Source organism: Salvelinus alpinus, chromosome 7, assembly GCF_045679555.1.
Source record: "Salvelinus alpinus chromosome 7, SLU_Salpinus.1, whole genome shotgun sequence".
Taxonomy (NCBI): Eukaryota; Metazoa; Chordata; class Actinopteri; order Salmoniformes; family Salmonidae; genus Salvelinus; species Salvelinus alpinus.
Genome location: NC_092092.1, coordinates 46,221,655 through 46,244,901, shown reverse-complemented (window position 1 = coordinate 46,244,901; position 23,247 = coordinate 46,221,655). Strand labels below are relative to the sequence as shown.

Sequence of the window (23,247 nt, the reverse complement as noted above, 5' to 3'; positions counted from 1 at the left end):
TTTATCGAACAAAACAACGATTCAATGCATAGCTGGGAGCCTTGGGATTGCAAACAGAGGAAGATGTAAAACGGTAAGTGATTTATTTTATCACTATTTGTGATTGTTGTGGTGCCTGTGTTGGTTTGAAAAAGTATTTTGATGTGGGGCGCTGTCCTCAGATAATTGCATGGTATGTGGTCACCGTGAAGCCTTTTTGAAATCTGACAACGCGGATGGATTAACTAGAAGTTAAGCTTTTAAATTATGTATGTTCATGAATGTTTCATATTACGATTTTTGTCATTTGAATTTGGCGCTCTCCAACTTCAACGGATGTTGTCGAATTTGATCCCGGTAACAGGATCGGAGCCCTAAAAGTTTTAACAAACTATAGTTTTCACAAGTCGGTTAGGACATCTACTTTTTGCATGACACAAGACATTTTTCCAAAAACTGTTTAAAGACAGATTATTTCACTTATAATTCACTGTATCACAATTCCAGTGGGTCAAAAGTTTGCATACACTAAGTTGACTGTGCTTTTAAACAGCTTGGAACATTCCAGAAAATGATGTCATGGCTTTAGAATCTTCTGACAGGCTAATTGACATCATTTGAGTCAATTGGAGGTGTACCTGTGGATGTACAGTGGGGCAAAAAAGTATTTAGTCAGCCACCAATTGTGCAAGTTCTCCCACTTAAAAAGATGAGAGAGGCCTGTAATTTTCATCATAGGTACACTTCAACTATGACAGACAAAATGAGAAAAAAAAGAAAATCACATTGTAGGATTTTTAATGAATTTATTTGTTTTCTGTAAGTCTTCACAAGGTTTTCACACACTGTTGCTGGTATTTTGGCCCATTCCTCCATGCAGATCTCCTCTAGAGCAGTGATGTTTTGGGGCTGTTGCTGGGCAACACGGACTTTCAACTCCCTCCAAAGATTTTCTATGGGGTTGAGATCTGGAGACTGGCTAGGCCACTCCAGGACCTTGAAATGCTTCTTACGAAGCCACTCCTTCGTTGCCCGGGCGGTGTGTTTGGGATCATTGTCATGCTGAAAGACCCAGCCACGTTTCATCTTCAATGCCCTTGCTGATGGAAGGTTTTCACTCAAAATCTCACGATACATGGCCCCATTCATTCTTTCCTTTACACGGATCAGTCGACCGGGTCCCTTTGCAGAAAAACAGCCCCAAAGCATGATGTTTCCACCCCCATGCTTCACAGTAGGTATGGTGTTCTTTGGATGCAACTCAGCATTCTTTGTCCTCCAAACACGACGAGTTGAGCTTTTACCAAAAAGTTATATTTTGGTTTCATCTGACCATATGACATTCTCCCAATCTTCTTCTGGATCATCCAAATGCTCTCTAGCAAACTTCAGACGGGCCTGGACATGTACTGGCTTAAGCAGGGGGACACGTCTGGCACTGCAGGATTTGAGTCCCTGGCGGCGTAGTGTGTTACTGATGGTAGGCTTTGTTACTTTGGTCCCAGCTCTCTGCAGGTCATTCACTAGGTCCCCCCGTGTGGTTCTGGGATTTTTGCTCACCGTTCTTGTGATCAATTTGACCCTACGGGGTGAGATCTTGCGTGGAGCCCCAGATCGAGGGAGATTATCAGTGGTCTTGTATGTCTTCCATTTCCTAATAATTGCTCCCACAGTTGATTTCTTCAAACCAAGCTGCTTACATATTGCAGATTCAGTCTTCCCAGGCTGGTGCAGGTCTACAATTTTGTTTCTGGTGTCCTTTGACAGCTCTTTGGTCTTGGCCATAGTGGAGTTTGGAGTGTGACTGTTTGAGGTTGTGGACAGGTGTCTTTTATACTGATAACAAGTTCAAACAGGTGCCATTAATAAAGGTAACGAGTGGAGGACAGAGGAGCCTCTTAAAGAAGAAGTTACAGGTCTGTGAGAGCCAGAAATCTTGCTTGTTTGTAGGTGACCAAATACTTATTTTCCACCATAATTTGCAAATAAATTCATTAAAAATCCTACAATGTGATATTCTGGATTTTTTTTTCTCATTTTGTCTGTCATAGTTGAAGTGTACCTATGATGAAAATTACAGGCCTCTCTCATCTTTTTAAGTGGGAGAACTTGCACAATTGGTGGCTGACTAAATACTTTTTTGCCCCACTGTATGTACCACATGGTGTGCAGAGGGATCTGTTCTTGCCTCTCAGCTAGGACCACTTTACACGCTAGCAGCAACCCGGCATGTTTTGGTCTCATGTAAATTTTGTTAGCGAGTCCTTTTAAGCACTCTGGTCAGAAAGGTGGTTCCATCATGTTGACACGAACTCTGAGCTCACTTGATCGTGGCTACTGAGTGGGCACAAGTTTGCATGAAACACAATTCTCATTTAGAAGGCTAAAATCAAATGTCTTTCTTTTCAAAAATAGTTTCATATTTAATCATATTATTTTTTACAATTTATAGATGTAAATCTGATATATACAGTGTGAGAGCTTTAAAAGTTACAATATTTCCATTATAACTTATTTCTGATAATTTTAATAACATCACAAAATATACATTAATTTCCCATATTCCATTTCTCATCATTCCCAACATTCGGATGTTGAAATATATTGTCCCAGTTTCCAATGTTTGATGTTGAAGTTTTTGGCGGCAGGAGTCTCTCGGTAACAGGAATTTTTACCTTTGTTAAGTCATAAAACCGGCCCAACTCCCCCCTCTGGTGGGAGAGAGGGGTGTCTCGCTATCTGTCAGCCATGTGCTGAGCTGATCTGGCACCTTTGATCCTCACCAAGGAGAGAGAGTCATGACAAGGTGCACCTGTGTAATATTTTTGCTGTTTAATCAACTTCTTGATATGCTATACCTGTCAGGTGGATGGATTATCTTGGCAAAGTAGAAATGTTCACCAACAGGGATGTAAACAAATTTGTGGTGAACATTTTTGAGAAATAAGCTTTTGTACGTATTAAACATTTCTGGGATATTTTATTTCAGCTCATGAAACATGGCACCAACATTTTACATGTTGCGTTTATATTTTTGTTCAGTATAGAATATACAGTATATTACACAGGCTCCGACGCCAGCCGCATGTGGCAGGGGCTACAGTCCATTACGGATTACAAAGGAAGACCCAGTCGTGATCTGCACAATGATGCCTCGCTTATCCATGCTTCGACAAAAACAACACCGAGGGCCCCCGCCGACCCAGGGGACTGGATGATCTCACTCTCCGAGGCCCATGTGAGTAAGGTTTTTAAATCAGGTGTTCCAGGGCGAGTTCTCAAAGCATGCGCAAAGCATGCGCAAAACAGCTGACAGGCATATTTGCAGTTATTTTCAACTTCTCCTTGTGCCAGTATGTAATCCCCACACATCTCAAGCTGACCACCATCATTCCTGTTCCCAAGAACTCTAATGCTACCTGTCACATCTGTAATCATGAAATGTTACCCGGCAGGCCCAGGGAGCAAATCAAGAGCATTTTTTGGCCTACCGCTGGCCAGATCACCGTTAGCTCAGATCACCATGTCTGCACAGTTTCCTCTGGCCATAGACTCTAAAAAGAAGCCTCGAACACAGCAAAGTTGAAACTGCGAGATTTCAGAACTTTTAAAACCATGACCAGAGACAGACTCAATGAATACAGCAAAGAGTTCATGTTTAAGTTGTTATTCAGCACTGTTCAACACTTTATAAACCATGAAATGTGCTTTCTCCCTACTTCCACTCCATCTTAACCACTATAATAAAATATTATGTTACCTTCTAACAGGATGGCAGCACACTCCCCATCTGGTATAATGACATTTTGCCACTATGAATTAAAACATGTATCAAATAACAAATAATGCTCCTTTAAAAAAAAATGTTTCTCTAGGTTGCTTCAGAAAGAAGAGCAACAAGCTCTGAGTTTGGTCTCAGAAACACCGTAGCAGTCCCTTGCTTGACAATGTTTTGTTCTACTTTCCTGACCTTTTTGTCAGTACTGGGAAAGGTTTTGACCACAAGCCCATCTGGCCAGTCATTTCTTTGCACCTGACTGTCTTTCAATAAGGCAACATCTCCCACTTTTACATTTGGCTTTTCTGCTGTCCATTTTCTGCGTCTCTGGAGTGTTGTCAGGTACACTTCATTTGCTCACACACACATAACAAACACACACATTCATACTGACTCTACACACACACACACTCACACATAATAATCATATATGCTGCTGCTACTCTGTTTATCATATATCCTGATGCCTAGTCACCTTACCCCTATACATATCTAACCTTACCACTCCAGTATCCCTGCACATTGTAAATATGGTATTGGCACTGACCCTGGAACTGACCCAGTATTTAGCTTACTTATTTCTCGTGTTCTTCTTATTTCTATTTCTAGTGTGTTTTTGTTCTACTTTACTTTTGTTTAATAGTACTACTGATGTTGGTTACTACATTGTTGGGAAAGAGCAAGCAAGAAAGACATTTCCCTGTACTTGTGCACGTGACAATAAAACTTGCAGATCTTCAAATCTCTTGAAATTATTGAGGGTAAAAATGTATTGTTAGTATTTTAAATATTTGTTTTATCATTCAAATGTATCAGGGGGAGCACCCCTACTTCCCGCGGCTATGTCTGTGCTTATCTCACTAAGATTCTGGGCCCTATTCTAAATAATTTACAATGCATCCTTCCTTTCTTCCTCCCTTTCTCACTTCTTTAATGGTACCTATCCAATGTTATGTCATGACTGGATTAGCCTACGTAGTGAACCCTTGATTTTCACCTATCCAACAGTATTAACTTCAGTGGTTCCACTGTATGGGCTGGATAGGACAAAGAAACACCTGTGCTGCCTCACAAAACCCATATAGGTAATTATAAAGCTGTTATGGTTTCTTAACATTGTTCATACTGCAACAACAATGTTTATCTTGTCCTAAAGAGGCTTATACAAGCGTGTTAGTACTGAGTGGATCACATCACTGACCAAGGTTAAGCAGCACTTGCTATGCTGAAGAGTTTGACGTGCCAACAGGTGTCACTGTAGACTAATTCAGAGGTGAGGCGATGGAGTCCATTGGCCACCCTGTGGATCTCTCCAAGAAGCAACTGTGTCATCAAGTACTTCTCTATTAGATAACAGTGGTGTCACGCCCTGACCTTAGTTATCTATGTTTTCTTTATTATTTTGGTTAGGTCAGGGTGTGACGAGGGTGGGTATGCTTGTTTTGTGTTGTCTAGGGTTTTTGTATGTCATGGGGTGTTTGTAAGTCTAGGCATATGTAGGTCTATGGTGGCCTGAATTGGTTCCCAATCAGAGGCAGCTGTTTATTGTTGTCTCTGATTGGGGATCATATTTAGGTTGCCATTTTCCCTTTTGGTGGGTTCTTATTCTATGTTTAGTTGCCTGTCTGCACTAGCCATATGAGCGTCACGGTTCGTTTTGTTATTTTGTTCGCTTTGTTCAGTGTTCATTCTGTTCAGTGTTCATTCTTTAAATAAAGAAGAATGTACGCTTACCACGCTGCGCCTTGGTCTCCTCCTTACGACGGCCGTGACAAGTGGATACTGAATAGAAAAGGATGTTGGCCAGAATGACTTGATTAGACCAAACCTTTATAGCTGAGGTGTTAGTATACCTAATAAACTAGTGTAGCCTACCAAGGCCAAAATTGCAGTAAGCCCTATGGGTATTTAAACTTTCTCAAGCCCTCAAGGTGAGTCTTCAAAGTTGTATTATTTATTGTTATTCATACATCTACCTGAAACATGAGCTTTTTACAATTCAAATCATCCATTCTTGCCAGGGGCCGACTGACTACTGATTTGCAAAATATTGCTTTGTCTCCCCCACCCACTCCCCTGCCAGCTGGGTAAACAAAGCCTGTTCCAACATACTGTAGACATCCTTACTACCATCTATTGCCTGGCCATTAGCACTAACTGCAAGAATGCTAATGAACACCCTGGGCAGCCGTTTACTTACACACACACACACACAGCCTTGCTCATGCCCTTGAGCAAGACAATTAACCCTAATTGCTCCAGGGTCACCGTTTGTTAATGTCAGACCCTGGCTGTGACCACACTCTCAGACTGTGTCTCAGGGAGAGTTGGGATTTGCAAAAAAACACATTTCCAAATCCCACATGTGTATAAATACACAGTTGTACATGTGTGAAATAGGACAAATATAAGCACCCACCAAATTATAATACAATAGTTTATTGAAATAAATGGTGCAAAAGAGATGGATTGCTTAAACCTACAGTATTGCATAAGAAATTACTTTTCATAAGGAATCAAAGTGCCTCTAATCAACAACAGAGCTTTTTGCACAATATACCTTACCATTTACAAAGCTTTGGCAATACTTGCACCATTCATGATACAATGCAGGCATGCTTGAAGCCACCATGTTACTTTAGATTCTTATTCTGTCACTGTCCTTCCATGCAAATCACAACTCAGCTCTCTGGACTTGGCTGGACTGCTGTCTTGTTTACCTTTTATAGCCCAATATACCGTAGCTCCGAGAAACTTAATATGGTTGTGCGCGCTTTCGGAGCTCACCATGACCGAGGTAAAGACAGTTTCAAATTCGATATTCCACTGATATTCGAGCTTTCAAACCTCAATAGCTTTCAAACCACTTGAGCCACAGACTCCAAATAAGTGTCATGATGTTGGAAAAAATTGAGCACAACATTGCACAGGTCTTATTTTCACGATTTAGACATTAATTTGCTTTCCAAAGCTAATAAACATGTGGAAATGTGAGCAGTGTATTTCTAGTTGAATTAGTTAGGGAGCATGAACAAAGTACAATTTTTACATTCAAATTTCAATAGCTCCTTGGTCATGTTTTTTTTTTTTTTTTTTTTTTTACCATTATTTTACCAGGTAAGTTGACTGAGAACACATTCTCATTTGCAGCAACGACCTGGGGAATAGTTACAGGGGAGAGGAGGGGGATGAATGAGCCAATTGTAAACTGGGGATTATTAGGTGACCGTGATGGTTAAGGGCCAGATTGGGAATTTAGCCAGGACACCGGGGTTAACACCCCTACGACGATAAGTGCCATGGGATATTTAATGACCTCAGAGAGTCAGGACACCCGTTTAACGTCCCATCCGAAAGACGGCACCCTACACAGAGCAGTGTCCCCAATCACTGCCCTGGGGCATTGGGATCTTTTGTTTAGACCAGAGGAAAGAGTGCCTCCTACTGGCCCTCCAACACCACTTCCAGCAGCACCTGGTCTCCCATCCAGGGACTGACCAGGACCAACCCTGCTTAGCTTCAGAAGCAAGCCAGCAGTGGTATGCAGGGTGGTATGTGACATACTTACTTCAAACAAGGTTCAGAATGTCCACTAACTACTCTTCTGTTATTGCACATCCTTTAGTTTGTCAATTTTCATCTCACAAGATTTTACATGAATTTTTCCAAATGTAAAGTTTCAATAGCTCCTAGGTCGTGTGACCTGGTGACTTCAAACAAGGTTCAGTATGTCCACTGACTACCCTTCTATATTGCACACTCTTTAGTTTTTCAATTTTCATCTCAGGTGGTTTTACATGAATTTTTCCAAATTTAGAATTTCAATAGCTCCTTGGTCATGTGACTTGGTGACTTCAAACAAGGTTCAGAATGTCCACTGAGTGGGCCTACATATTGCACACCCTTTAGTTTGTCCATTTTCATCTCACATGGTTTTCCATGAATTTTTCCAAATGTAGAATTTCAATAGCTCCCTGGTCATGTGACCTAATGACTTCAAACAAGGTTCAGTATGTCCACTGACTACCCTTCTATGTTGCACACCCTTTAGTTTGTTCATTTTCATCTCACGTGGTTTTACATACATTTTTCAAAATGTAGAATTTCAATAGTTAGGTCATGTGACCTAATGTCCGCTGACTACCCTTCTATATTGCACACTCTTGTTTGTTTACTGTAAAATCACGCGGTGTAACGTACATTTTTCATAGTTTCAAATTTGCTATAGCTCCTTGGTCATGTCTATTACATACCTAAGAAGCATGCATTGGATATACACCCATATTGCATAACCTCTAGTCATGCATCTTCTATATTGTTGTACATTATTATTATTAGTTTGACAATTAGGGGGTTCAGTCCAGTGTTGTGTACCCTTTTCTTTAATATATATCTACAGTAATTGGTAGTTCTAAGTACTTATTTTCCCTTTTTTTTTTCCCACAGTATTTATCAGTGGTACACAATAGGAGAGAGACAGATAATATCTCCTTTCGTCGTTAATATCAACCATAAAGGAAAAGGGCAAAGTACGAGAGTCATGCTAATAATTGTCCAAAGCAGGGATGGAGAGTGAGCTGGTGAGGTAGGCTGCAGTGGGTTTGCTGGTCAATACATATACTGAACATGTAACCACAGTAATGGTGGCCAGTAAATCAATGAATAAAAATATAATATTGTCTAATTAAACAAATTGTAGACCTTTAATGTTTGACAAAACATGTCAACAGACACTTAACTTCAATTAAGTATGAAACATTTCACCGTGTTAACTTTCTTAAGAAAAGTTTTGAGAATGACACAAATATTTATTTTCACAAAGTATGCTGCCTCAGTTTGTATGATGGAAATTTGCATATACTCCAGAATGTTAAGAAGAGTGATCAGATGAATTGCAATTAATTGCTAAGTCCCTCTTTGCCATGCAAATGAACTGAATCCCCCAAAAACATTTCCACTGCATTTCAGCCCTGCCACAAAAGGACCAGCTGACATCATGTCAGTGATTCTCTCGTTAACGTAGGTGTGAGTGTTGACGAGGACAAGGCTGGAGATCACTCTGTCATGCTGATTGAGTTCGAATAACAGACTGGAAGCTTCAAAAGGAGGGTGGTGCTTGGAATCATTGTTCTTCCTCTGTCAATCATGGTTACCTGCAAGGAAACATGTGCCATCATCATTGCTTTGCACAAAAAGGGCTTCACAGGCAAGGATATTGCTGCCACTAAGACTGCACCTAAATCAACCATTTATCGGATAATCAAGAACTTCAAGGAGAGTGGTTCAATTGTTGTGAAGAAGGCTTCAGGGCACCCAAGACATTCCAGCAAGCGACAGGACCGTCTCCTAAAGTTGATTCAGCTGTGGGATCGGGGCACCACCAGTACAGAGCTTGCTCAGGAATGGCAGCAGGCAGGTGTGAGTGCATCTGCACGCACAGTGAGGCAAAGACTTTTGGAGGATGGCCTGGTGTCAAGAAGGGCAGCAAAGAAGCCACTTCTCTCCAGGAAAAACATCAGGGACAGACTGATATTCTGCAAAAGGTACAGGGATTGGACTGCTGAGGACTGGGGTAAAGTAATTTTCTCTGATGAATCCCCTTTCTGATTGTTTGGGGCATCCGGAAAAAAGCTTGTCCGGAGAAGACAAGGTGAGTGCTACCATCAGTCCTGTGTCATGCCAACAGTAAAGCATCCTGAGACCATTCATGTGTGGGGTTGCTTCTCAGCCAAGGGAGTGGGCTCACTCACAATTTTGCTTAAGAACACAGCCATGAATAAAGAATGGTACCAACACATCCTCCGAGAGCAACTTCTCCCAAACCATCCAGGAACAGTTTGGTGACGAACAATGTATTTTCCAGCATGGTGGAGCACCTTTTGCCATAAGGCAAAAGTGATAACTAAGTGGCTCGGGGAACAAAACATCGATATTTTGGGTCCATGGCCAGGAAACTCCCCAGACCTTAATCCCATTGAGAATTTGCGGTCAATCCTCAAGAGGCTGGTGGACAAACAAAAACCCACAAATTTTGACAAACTCCAAGCATTGATTATGCAAGATTGGGCTGCCATCAGTCAGGATGTGGCCCAGAAGTTAATTGACAGCATGCCAGGATGAATTGTAGAGGTCTTGAAAAAGAAGGAACAACACTGCAAATATTAACTCTTTGCATCAATTTCATGTAATTGTCAATAAAAGCCTTTGACACTTATGAAATGCTTGCAATTATACTTCAGTATTCCATAGTAACATCTGACAAAAATATCTAAAGACACTGAAGCAGCAAACTTTGTGGAAATTAATATTTGTGTCATTCTCAAAACGTTTGGCCACGACTGTAGAGCGTTTGTAGACTTAATATTTTTTTCTTAAAGTGACAGTTTCGTCAGTACGTGCATAAAGAAAGTCATATCACAAAGATCACAGATGACAGTGCCCACCAAATCTATGACAATAGAGAACGAATTGTATGCACCAAAGTGTGTTTGTCAAAATAATATCTGAAAAGGTCAGTTGTTGAACATAATACTTCTATTTGCCATAGCAATTTATGATATATGCAGTTGAGGAATATTCCATGTACCAACACTACATGTACGACAGACATAAAACATTCCCACATACAGTATTTTTTTATTTCACCTTTACTCAACCAGGTAAGCCAGTTGAGAACAAGTTCTCATTTACATCTGCGACCTGGCCAGAATAAAGCAAAGCAGTGTTACACAAACAACAACACAGAGTTACACATGGAATAAACAAATGTACAATCAATAACACAATACAAAAGTCTATATACAGTGTGTGCAAATTAAGTAAGATTAGGGAGGTAAGGCAATAAATAGGCCGTAGTGGCGAAATAATTACAATTTCGCAAATAAACACTGGAGTGAGATGTGCAGAAGATGAATGTGCAAGTAGAGATACTGTGGTGCAAAGGGGAAAAAAATATATAAAAATAAAATAAATAACAGTATGGGGATGAGGTATTTGTATGTGCTATTTACAGATGGGCTACGTACAGGTGCAATGATCTGTAAGCTGCTCTGACAGCTGATGCTTAAAGATAGTGAGGGAGACAGCTTCAGTGATTTTTGCAATTCGTTCCAGTCATTGGCAGCAGAGAACTGGAAGGAAAGGCGGCCAAATGAGGAATTGGCTTTGGGGGAGACCTGGGAGACCTGACGTGCTCCAGCAGGGAGACCTGCTGGAGCACGTGCTACGGGTGGGTGCTGCTATGGTGACCAGTGAGCTGAGATAAGGCAGGGCTTTACCTAGCAAGGACTTATAGATGACCTGGAGACAGTGGGTTTGGCAACGAATATGAAGCGAAGGCCAGCCAACGAGAGCATACAGGTCGCAGTGGTGGGTAGTATATGGGGCTTTGTTGACGAAACGGATGGCACTGTGATAGACTGCATCCAATTTGCTGAGTAGAGTGTTGGAGGCTATTTTGTAAATGACATCGCCAAAGTCAAGGATCGTCAGTTTACGAGGGTATGTTTGGCAGCATGACTGAAATAGGAATCCGATTCTAGATTTAATTTTGGATTGGAGATGCTTAATATGCGTCTGGAAGGAGAGTTTACAGTCTAATCAGACACCTAGGTATTTGTAGTTGTCCACATATTCTAAGTCAGAACTGTCCAGAGTAGTGATGCTATGCGGGTGGGCAGATGCGGGCAGCGATCGGTTGAAGAGCATGCATTTAGTTTTACTTGCATTTAAGAGCAGTTGGAGGCCACGGAAGGAGAGTTGTATGGCATTGAAGCTCGTTTGGAGGTTAGTTAACACAGTGTCCAAAGAATGGCCAGAAGTATACAGAATGGTGTCGTTTGCGTAGAGGTGGATCAGAGAATCACCAGCAGCAAGAGCGACATCATTGATATAGACAGAGAAGAGAGTCGGCCCGAGAATTGAACCCTGTGGCATCCCCATAGAGACTGCCAGATGTCCAGACAACAGGCCCTCCCATTTGACACACTGAACTCTATCTGAGAAGTAGTTGGTGAACCATGCGAGACAGTCATTTGAGAAATCAAGGCTTTTCAGTCTGCCGATAAGAATGCTGTGATTGACAGAGTCGAAAGCCTTGGCCAGGTCGATGGATACGGCTGCACAGTATTGTCTTTTGTCGATGGCGGTTATGATATCGTTTAAGACCTTGAGCGTGGCTGAGGGGCACGCATGACCAGCTTGGAAACCAGATTGCATAGCGGAGAAGGTACGGTGGGATTCGAAATTGGTCGGTGATCTGTTTAACTTGGCTTTCGAAGACCTTAGAAAGGCAGGGTAGGATAGATATAGGTCTGTAACAGTTTGGGTCTAGAGTGTCTCCCCCTTTGAAGAGGGGGATGACCGCGGCAGATTTCCTATCTTTGGGGATCTCAGACGATACGAAAGAGAGGTTGAACAGGCTAGTAATAGGGGTTGCAACAATTGCGGCAGATAATTTTAGAAAAGAGGGTCCAGATTGTCTAGCCCAGCTGATTTGTAGTGGTCCAGATTTTGCAGCTCTTTCAGAACATCAGCTATCTGGATTTGGGTGAAGGAAAAATGGGGGAGGTTTGGGCAAGTTGCTGTGGGGGGTGCAGAGCTGTTGACCGCGGTAGGGGTTGCCAGGTGGAAACCAAGCCCTGCCTTAGAAAAATGCTTATTGAAATTCAAGATAATTGTAGATTTATCGATGGTGACAGTGTTTCCTAGCCTCAGTACAGTGGGCAGCTGGGAGGAGGTGCTCTTATTCTCCATGGACTTTACAGTGTCCCAGAACTTTTTGGAGTTTGTGCTACAGAATGTAAATTTCTGTTTAAAAAAGCTAGCTTTTGCTTTCCTAACTTCCCTGAAAAGTTGCATATCGCGGGGGCTATTCGATGCAAATGCTGTACGCCACAGGATGTTTTTGTGCTGGTCAAGGGCAGTCAGTCAGGAGTGAACCAAGGGCTATATCTGTTCCTGGTTCTACATTTTTTGAATGGGGCATGCTTATTTAAGATGGTGAGGAAAGCACTTTTAAAGAATAACCAGGCATCCTCTACTGACGGAATGAAGTCAATATCCTTCCAGGATACCCGGGCCAGGCCGATTAGAAAGGCCTGCTCGCTGAAGTGTTTTAGGGAGCGTTTGACTAAGATGAGGGTTGGTGGTAGGCCGCGGACCCATTACTGACGCAGGCAATGAGGCAGTGATCGCTGAGATCCTGGTTGAAGACAGCAGAGGTGTATTTAGAGGACAGGTTGGTCAGGATGATATCTATGAGGGTGCCCGAGTTTACGGATTTGGGGTTGTACCTGGTAGGTTCCATGATAATTTGGGTGAGATTGAGGGCATCTAGCTTAGATTCTAGGACGGCCAAGGGGTTTTAAGCATGTCCCAGTTTAGGTCACCTAACATTACAAACTCTGAAGATAAATGGGGGGCAATTACTTCACATATGGTGACCAGGTCGCAGCTGGGGGCTGAGGGAGGTCTGTAACAAGCGGCAATAGTGAGAGACTTATTTCTGGAAAGGTGGATTTTTAAAAGTAGAAGCTCGAACTGTTTGGGCACAGACCTGGATAGTATGACAGAACTCTGCAGGCTGTCTCTGCAGTAGATTGCAACTCCAACCACATTTGGCAGTTCTGTCTTGGCGGAAAATGTATACACATACATAAAGGCATTTTTCAGCTATGATTTTATCACTCAGAATCCAGAATGGATATGACAATGGGGCCAGCACAGGATGTAATACACCCTCACAACAATCTACTTTTTGTTCTTCTTGACTTGATATCTGCTAAACTGCTACTATGTGTCAAGAAAAGAGCCCCAATTAGGGGCTAGTGTACTCCAGTAAAAAAGGGCTGGTTTAGATGAAAAACTATTGCCCTGTGTCCCAGTTCATAGGGGCATAAGAGACTAGTCAGTGGTAGAATTGAGTTGGCACTTTATTGGCCCATAGACCCATAAGGTTGCGGTTACTCATGGACAGTAATTAGTAATATATATTTTTTTGCATTGATGCATTGTGTCTTCTAACTGTCCAAGAATAGGATCCAAAGTGTTAGGAAATATTTGTTCCCATAAATACAAAGGAGGATGTCTCTCCTCATACCTCTGGCACTTTAGTCAGACTGCCAGACTGTGCACCACAGAGCCAATCAGGAGAGAATACATACAGGTCAACGGTGCGAATTGAAAGTCAAGGGGTGTGTCTGTGCCTTTTGGATTACTGTCTCTTCACAGAGAACCCCTGTGGTTCAAGTCTGCTCTGCGCATGTCTGAAAGTGACAGAGCCAGCAGCCAAGAGAGTTTTTCACAGTATGTCATAAAAAATTATTACACTTATGAATGTATGTAAAATGCTAAAATGTATTAGATCCAGTACAATGGAATAACTAAGACCTGAATTTGAATGCAGCGTGTTCCGATTCCTCCTTCTCTTTCTGTCCAGCAGGGTCAACCAAAAACACTTGGCCTGATGGTTCATGCAGATACTGGGGAAGCAATATAGAAATGTATTGATCCCTTAAATGATTTTACTATTAAATGACCCATATGACCCACTGAGTGGACATTCTGAACCTTGTTTGAAGTCACCAGGTTACATGACCAAGGAGTTATTGAAATTCTAAATTTTGAAAAATTAATCTAAAACCATGTGAGATGAAAATGGACAAGCTAAAGGGTGTGCAATATAGAAGGGTAGTCAGTGGGCATACTGAACCTTGTTTGAAGTCTTTAGGTCACATGACCAAGGAGCTATTGAAATTCTACATTTAGAAAAATTCATTGAAAACCATGTGAGATAAAAATTTACAAACTAAAGGGTGTGCAATGTGTAGGCCCACTGAGTGGACATTCTGGACCTTGTTTGAAGTCACTAGGTCACATGATCAAGGATCTATTGAAATTATCCATTTTGAAAAATTCATGGAAAACCATGTGAGATGAAAATGGACAAACTAAAGGGTGTGTAATGGTTAGGCCAAAGTACGTTCATCTCTACGAGACAGAATGCGTCTCCTTCCTGAGCGCTATGACGGCTGCATGGTCCCATGGTGTTTATACTTGCGTACTATTGTTTGTACAGATGAACGTGGTACCTTCAGGCGTTTGGAAATTGTTTCCAACGTTGAACCAGACTTGTGAGGTCCACCAAAAAAAAATCGGAGGTTTTGGCTGATTTCTTTAGATTTTCCAATGATGTCACTTGAGTGGGTTGAGTCGCTGACGTGATCTTCCTGTTTGGGTTGTGCCGTGGCGGAGATCTTTGTGGGCTATACTCGGCCTTGTCTCAGGATGGTAAGTTGGTGGTTGAAAATATCCCTCTAGTGGTGTGGGGGCTGTGCTTTGGCAAAGTGGGTGGGGTTATATCCTGCCTGTTTGGCCCTGTCCATGGGTATCATCGAATGGGGCCACAGTGTCTCCTGACCCCTCCTGTCTCAGCCTCCAGTATTTATGCTGCAGTAGTTTATGTGTCGGGGGGCTAGGGTCAGTCTGTTATATCTGGAGTACTTCTCCTGTCTTATCCGGTGTCCTGTGTGAATTTAAGTATGCTCTCTCTAATTCTCTCTTTCTCTCTTTCTTTTTTTCTCTCTCTTGGAGGACCTGAGCCCTAGGACCATGCCTCAGGACCACCTGGCATGATGACTCCTTGCTGTCCCCAGTCCACCTGGCCGTGCTGCTGTTCCAGTTTCAACTGTTCTGCGGAACCCTGACCTGTTCACCAGACGTGCTACCTGTCCCAGACCTGCTGTTTTCAACTCTCTAGAGACAGCAGGAGCGGTAGAGATACTCTCAATGATCGGCTATGAAAAGCCAACTGACATTTACTCCTGAGGTTCTGTCTTGTTGCACCCTCGACAACTACTGTGATTATTATTATTTGACCATGCTGGTCATTCATGAAGATTTGAACATCTTGACCATGTTCTGTTATAATCTCCACCCGGCACAGCCAGAAGAGGACTGGCCACCCCTCATAGCCTGGTTCCTCTTTAGGTTTCTTCATAGGTTCTGGCCTTTCTAGGGAGTTTTTCCTAGCCACCGTGCTTCTACACCTGCATTGCTTGCTGTTTGGGGTTTTAGGCTGGGTTTCTGTACAGCACTTTGAGATATCAGCTGATGTAAGAAGGGCTATATAAATAAATTTGATTTGATTTGATGTCAAGCAGAGGCACTGAGTTTGAAGGTCGGCCTTGACATTCATCCACAGGTACACCTCCAGTTGACTCAAATGATGTCAATTAGCCTATCAGAAGCTTCTAAAGCCATGACATCATTTTCTTGAATTTTCCAAGCTGTTTAAAGGCACAGTCAATTTAATGTATGTAAACTTCTGACCCACTGGAATTGTGATACAGTGAATTATAAGTTAAATAATCTGTCTGTAAACAATTGTTGGAAAAATTACTTGTCATGCACAAAGTAGATGTCCTAACCGACTTGCCAAAACTATAGTTTGTTAACAAGAAATGTGGGGAGTGGTTGAAAAACGAATTTTAATGACTCCAACCTAAGTGTATGTAAACTTCCGACTTCAACTGTAAGTTGTGTGTGTGTGTGTGTGTGTGTGTGTGTGTGTGTGTGTGTGTGTGTGTGTGTGTGTGTGTGTGTGTGTGTGTGTGTGTGTGTGTGTGTGTGTGTGTGTGTGTGTGTGTGTGTGTGTGTGTGTGTGTGTGTGTGTGTGTGTGTGTGTGTGTGTGTGTGTGTGTGTGTGTGTGTCCACCAATGAGTCAGCAAAACAAAGATGCTTCTCTAATGGGGCTCAGAGGGAAGTGGTAAGGCAATAGACAGACAGAGATAAACAGACAGTTACATTTAGAGAGTGAACTGAAATTCATGTGTTTGAAACCACTGCACTCAAACTTGTTGTTAGGCCATCAAGTGTCTCTGCACATGTAAAAAAAAAAAACGTGACTTCAACTGAACAGCAGCAAAACCAAGGCCCTATATTTTGGCACCCCCCCACCAGGTCCAGCACTCACCAATAACACACCTCACCATTGCAGGACAGAACATCCCTCTCTCCCCCTCAGTTTACAATCCTGGTGTAAAGCTTGATTTCCCCCCTGACTTTTGACAGCCACATAAAACAACTGTGTAAAGCGTCATTCTATCACCTCAAGAACATTGCCAAACTCTGTCCCACCCTCACTCAGTCTGATGCAGAGAAGCTCGTCCATGCCTTTATCTCCTCAAGGCTGGAATACTGCAATGCACTCTTCATCGGGATCCCTGGCAGGAGTCTCCAGAAGCTCCAATACATCCTGAACAGCGCTGCCAGGATCCTGGATGCGAGTGAGGAAACACCATCATACCACCCCCATCCTGGCATCTCTGCTCTGGCTCGCCGTCTCATTCTGGTTTGAATTCAAAACCCTCCTGCTGACTTTCCAGTGTATTCATGACAATGCCCTTCTTTATCCCAAATAACTGCTCTCCCTTCATAACCCCACCCTCAGGTCAAGCGACAGCCTGCTCCCCCAAGCCCCCAGGACCAACCTCTGCTCCTTTCAGCTCGACCGCCCTCCCGGACCACCTGAAAGCAGCACAGACTATGGGCTCTACTCAATTAATCACTTTTCCTGTCCCTTTGCAAGTTAAACCAACCAATGTTCAAATAACATTGGACAAACACAGATGGTAGGCCTAGAAAACAGAAGTGCGGCCGAGGTTTACCAGCCAGGTGCATTGTGGGTAATTGCTGAGTGTACCTTTGCAGTTGCCTAATGTGATATTCCCATGATTTCCAAGAGTCACCCTCCACAGGGGGTTGATTGACTGAATGATGAACATCCTGTCTCCATAGAGATCTGGCGGTAGGGAAGATTGTATTAATAGCCTGGGATTAGGGTGTTTTTAGAGTTAGCAGGGACTAGCTCTGCTCAGTCCTGCCTACAGAGAGAGTGGTTATGTCATTAACCCCCGTCCTCGCCTCGGGACAGCCTGTCTCTCCATGTCTCTCTTTGACTGGAGACACAACTTTTATTTGTTAGCTGCCAAAATCACCTCAAGCAATCCTTCCTGCTCATGTCTTGTGTCCTCGCCCTTATGGAGGTGAATCTGTTGTTATTCATGAGTAGATTGATGGATGGAAGGAATGAACAAAAGATGGACATATTAACTGGTGGAGCATTTGTGGCTCATTTTTCACATGACTTCCACATCTTGATCAAAAGCAGAAATCCCTGTCAGCTAGGCGTATAACATGCTATAGGGGAGGGACGCAAAAGAAGTGTGTCCCTAGCCTGGGGCCAAACGTGGCCCTGAAAACGGCCACATGCATTGTATGTGTGTGCTGCGTCTGAAAAGAAGAGGGAGAGTGGAGGGTTTACCTTTGTGTTTACATGGATAGAACACTTATGCATATCCCACAGATAGGGGGACGGGAGAGGAGCCAGAGAGCCCCCTGGGAGAGTTGACAGGTGCTATCAATGAAACACCAGCAGGCTATCCACTAGCTGCATTCAGTCACCACATTTGTTTTCTTAGGCACGTTTTTTTTGTTAGGCTAGCCGGTATAAAATGTGGCAATTAGGCCTACATCTTGCAGCACTACGTTTACATTTTTTGTTGTTGGTATTATTAAGTTAGCGTTTTTTGTAGTTTAATAGTTGCTTTATGTGCAATTACACTCCATAGTGCATTACTACTAGACGACTCTTTTCAAAATTACAGACAGTGAACTGGATTTCATTTGCTTGTAGACTCACTATCTTTTGGGGCCTTTTACAGGATTGAAAACTCCAAAAGGCTTCTCTCGAAATTAAACTGCTTGGTGTATAGACCATTGATATCACTTCAAACCAAAAACTCCAAAAGGAGATATATTATTTATACTGAACTTTGAATGTTTCATTTCCTGCAAAACTCGCTCTGCAGAGACTGCTTAATTGTGTTAATTGTAACTTCTCACTCAGGTTGCAGGTAATGTGAATTAAAGTAGTAATTATCAGCCTGCGGGAGCACGTGCTCGGGTTAATGCACTTTATATCTCGGATACGTTTTTAATAAACCCATTAAGACATAAATTAGATGCGGCAGCTGCTCCTTCTCTTCCTTTTTAAACCATTTTCAAGCCAATTGGTCATTAAGGCCTTTTCTCTCTTCCTGTGGATTTACACGGTGGTAAAAGAGTGCATTAGCACATATTTAGCATGTTGGCGTGTATTGCTCACACTGCAATTATCCTACGCGTCATCCATTCTCATCTCCCATTGGGCTCGTTGCCTGTTACTGTAATTAAGCTGAACCACAACGTTTAATAATAATGGATTTATTTTATGTAGTGCTTTTCATTGGAAGTAAAATCTTTAAGTTGCTTTATTAATACAAAAACAAATTAAGCGATCTGCAGTTCTTTGGCGATGGTTTTCCACATAATGAGTCTAATTTAGTGTAAAATACTGGTATGAAATGTGCGTTTGTGTAAAGATTATAATTTGTCCTCCAAAAATGCTAATTTTAATCACCAACTTAATATTAGCTGATCTATCACCTCACCTACTTTATGTCTGCGTAGTGCATACTAATTTGGAAAGATATACTGTAGGTCTACCATTGACTTTCTTCATCATGCCTATCTTGGTTTACAGTACGCTTACATGGATTGTTTCAAGAAGCTAATGTAAATGTATTATGATTATGCAGAGTAGGCATACGTTTTCCGTAACCATTGATACAGGGTCAGGTGTTTTTGTCATCCCTCGAATAGGAAAAGGCTAGCACTGGGTGAAGGCTAATCTGGTTCTAGATCTGTGATTAAGAGCAACTATTGCTGAGTCAGTGGTCTCAAATTTCCTAATCCTAATCTCTCGCTCTCTCGCTCTCTCGCGCTCGCTCTCTCGCGCTCGCTCTCTCGCTCTCTCGCGCTCTCTCTCTCTCTCTCACTCTCACTCTCACTCTCACTCTCACTCTCACTCTCACTCACTCTTACTCTTACCCTATGGTCAGACTGGAGAGCCTGTGCCATGATGAGCTGAAACAGAAGGGAAAAGAAGAGGCATCCCTGTCCCGTGTCTTCTGTATGTTCTGCCAGACCCGCATGCTGGTCGCCATCTTCTCCCTCCTCATCACCATGGTCACCGGCTTTGTGGGGCCTGTAAATACACTTAAAATCTGCTTTCGTTCTTTATTTTCTGCTGATTCAGCTAACATTGGCAGTCCTCATTTGGCCTGCATGCTGGCTGAGAAACTGGGGATGCGTTCCAAATAATGCCCTATTCCCAATGTAGTGCACTACTTTTGTCCAGGGCCCGTAGGAATTTGGTAAAAAGTAGTGCGCTCTGCAGGGAATAGGGCGCCATTTGGGAAGTATTCTGGGAAGCATTATCCCGTTTCACACTAGTCTGAAAATGTTTATGAAAACATAGAAGATTACAAAGCTTTCGATGGTGAAACCCATATTAATCCTCCAGATTAGCCAGTGTGTACCATGGTCGCACTTTGGCCCAGAAATATGCAGTTATTTTCCAACTGCCACACTTTGGGCTTAATTTCCCCCCTCCTCCTACCTAAAATACCCCAAATTAGCATCGAACGGCAGTGAAACGCAAAAGTGCTGATAGTGCAGTACAATGCGGGCGCTTATTACAGCCATATTAAATTACATTTCAGATGAAATGCAATTAAGTTTAGAGTTCCCCAACTGCGATATTAATGAATGGCTGTATTGTTTCCACCACCTCTAGCTGTTTATTTGAATGTCATGCTAGGGCTACGTGTGGCGTGATACGTGCTAGCAGCTTTCCTCATTCCCCTAATGGCGTTAACTGGATTTACTAGTTACACCTGTCTGGGTGCTATGTAGGCATACTGTATAGATTTATTTGGCATAGATTGGACTATAGTAAACACTGGTAATCTCACTGTCAATATTTTAGACTGTGCCTATCTTTTCTATTCAGTCATAATAAAGTCTCCAGTTCACTCTACCTCTGTCCTCCAACATTTTTGTCCCCCAACTCTTTTGCTCACTCTTTCTCTCATCCACCCTCTCCTCCTCCTTTCTTACTTCCCCCCTTTCCCACCTTCACCGGTATTCCCATTCCCAGGCACTCCTGGTCCGTGCCCTGCTGGAGTATTCTCAGAGTGTGGAGGGCTGGCTGCCCTACGGTCTCTCCCTGGTGGCGGGAATCTTCTTGATGGAGCTGATGCGCTCCTGGTCCCTGGCGCTCATGTGGGCCGTCAATTACCGCACCGCCGCTCGCCTCCGGGGTGCAGCTCTCACATTCGCCTTTCACAAGATCCTCTGCCTTCGCAGCACCAAAGACATCAGTGCCGGAGAGGTGAGTGTTTTTTAGCCTGGTCCCAGATCCCAGATCAGTTTGGCTGTATAGCCAACTTCTCTGTTCATTGTCATGCCTGGTCCCAAACCAAATCAAGATGGCGCCGACAGATGGTCACCTCGCTTCAAGTCCTTAGGAATCTATGCAGTAATTCGTTTTTTTTATGTATTAATACGACTTTCCCGACTCGTATCCTTTGTTCGGACCTCCACCCTGGACATTGGGTCTAATCCCAGAGGCCGACTCAAAACAACGTTGTCGTCGCAGGAGAGTATGCCTCATGATTTGCGACTCATGGTGTAATCATAACAACATACAGGAACTCAAGTCTGTTTGTTCACCTGACCTAGAATTCCTTACAATCAAATGCCGACTGCATTATCTACCAAGAGAATTCTCTTAGATTATAGTCACAGCTGTGTATATCCCTCCCCAAGCAGATACCTCAACAGCCCTGAAAGAACTTCACTGGACTCTTATGTAAACTGGAAACCATATATCCTGAGGCTGCATTTATTGTAGCTGGGGATTTTAACAAAGCCAATTTGATAACAAGGCCATGTAAATTCTACCAGCACGTTGATTGTAGTACCCGCTCAAGCAAAACACTGGACCACTGCTACTCCAACTTCCGCGATGCATACAAGGCCCTCCCCCGTCCTCTCTTCGGCAAATATGACCATGACTCCATCTTGTTGTCCCCTCCTATAGGCAGAAACTAAAACAGGAAGCGCCCGTGCTTAGTTCTATCCAACGCTGGTCTGACCAATCGAATTCCACGCTTCAAGATTGCTTCGATTACGTGGACTGGGATATGTTCCGGGTAGCTTCAGACAATAACATCGACGTATACGCTGACTCGGTAAGTGAGTTTATTAGGAAGTGCATTGGAGATGTTGTACCCACTATGACTATAAAAACCTTCCCTAACCAGAAACTGTGGATTGATGGCAGCATTTGCGCAAAACTGAAAGCGCGAACCACAGCATTTAATCATGGCAAAGCGACTGGAAACATGACCGAATACAAACAGTATAGTTATTCCCTTCGCAAGGCAATCAAACAAGCAAAGCGTCAGTGTAGAGACAAAGTAGAGTCACAATTCAACGGCTCAAACACGAGACGTATGTGGCATGGTCTACAGACAATCACGGATTACAAAAAGAAAACCAGTTCCATCGCGGGCATCGACGTCTTGTTCCCAGACAAATTAAACAACTTCTTTGCCATCTTTGAGGACAATTCAGTGCCACCGGCATGGCCCGCTACCAAAGACTGGGCTTTTCTTCTCCATGGCCGACGTGAGTAAAACATTTAAACGTGTTAACCCTCGCAAGGCTGCTGGCCCAGACGGCATTCCTAGCCGCATCCTCAGAGCATGCGCAGACCAGCTGGCTGGTGTGTTTACGGACATATTCAATCAATCTCTATCCCAGTCTGCTGTCCCCACATGCTTCAAGATGGCCACTATTGTTCCTGTTCCCAAGAAAGCTAAGCTAACTGAACTAAATGACTATCACCTCATACCACTCACTCCTGTCATCATGAAGTGCTTTGAGAAACTAGTCAAGGATCATATCACCTCCACCCTACCTGATACCCTAGACCCACTCCAATTTGCTTACCGCAACAACAGGTACACAGAAGATGCAATCGCCATTACACTGCACACTGCCCTGTCCCATCTGGACAAGAGGAATACCTATGTAAGAATGCTGTTCATTGACTCAGCATTCAACACCATAGTACCCTCCAAACTCATCATTAAGCTTGAGACCCTGGGTCTCGACCCCGCCCTGTGCAACTGGGTCCTGGACTTTCTGACGGGCCGCCCCAAGGTGGTGAAGGGAGGAAACAACATCTCCACCCCGCTGATTCTCAACACTGGGGCCCCACAAGGGTGCGTTCTCAGCCCTCTCCTGTACTCCCTGTTCACCCATGACTGCGTGGTCATGCACGTCTCCAACTCAATCATCAAGTTTGTGGACGACACCTCAGTGGTAGGCTTGATTACCAACAACGAAGAGACAGCCTACAGGGAGGAGGTGAGGGCCCTCGGTGTGTGGTGTCAGAAAAATAACATCTCACTCAACGTCAAGAAAACAAAGGAGATGATCGTGGACTTCAGGAAACAGCAGAGGGAGCACCCCCCATCCACATCGACAGGACAGTAGTGGAGAAGGTGGAAGTTTTAAGTTCCTTGGCATACAAATC

At 43.2% G+C, this 23,247-nt stretch overlaps 1 pseudogene; it reads left to right on the top strand.

Moving 5' to 3' along the window:
• Positions 1–3,064: 3,064 nt before the first annotated feature.
• The window catches only part of LOC139580250 (ATP-binding cassette sub-family C member 5-like), a 53,580-nt pseudogene continuing 33,397 nt past the window's right edge, over positions 3,065–23,247 (top strand).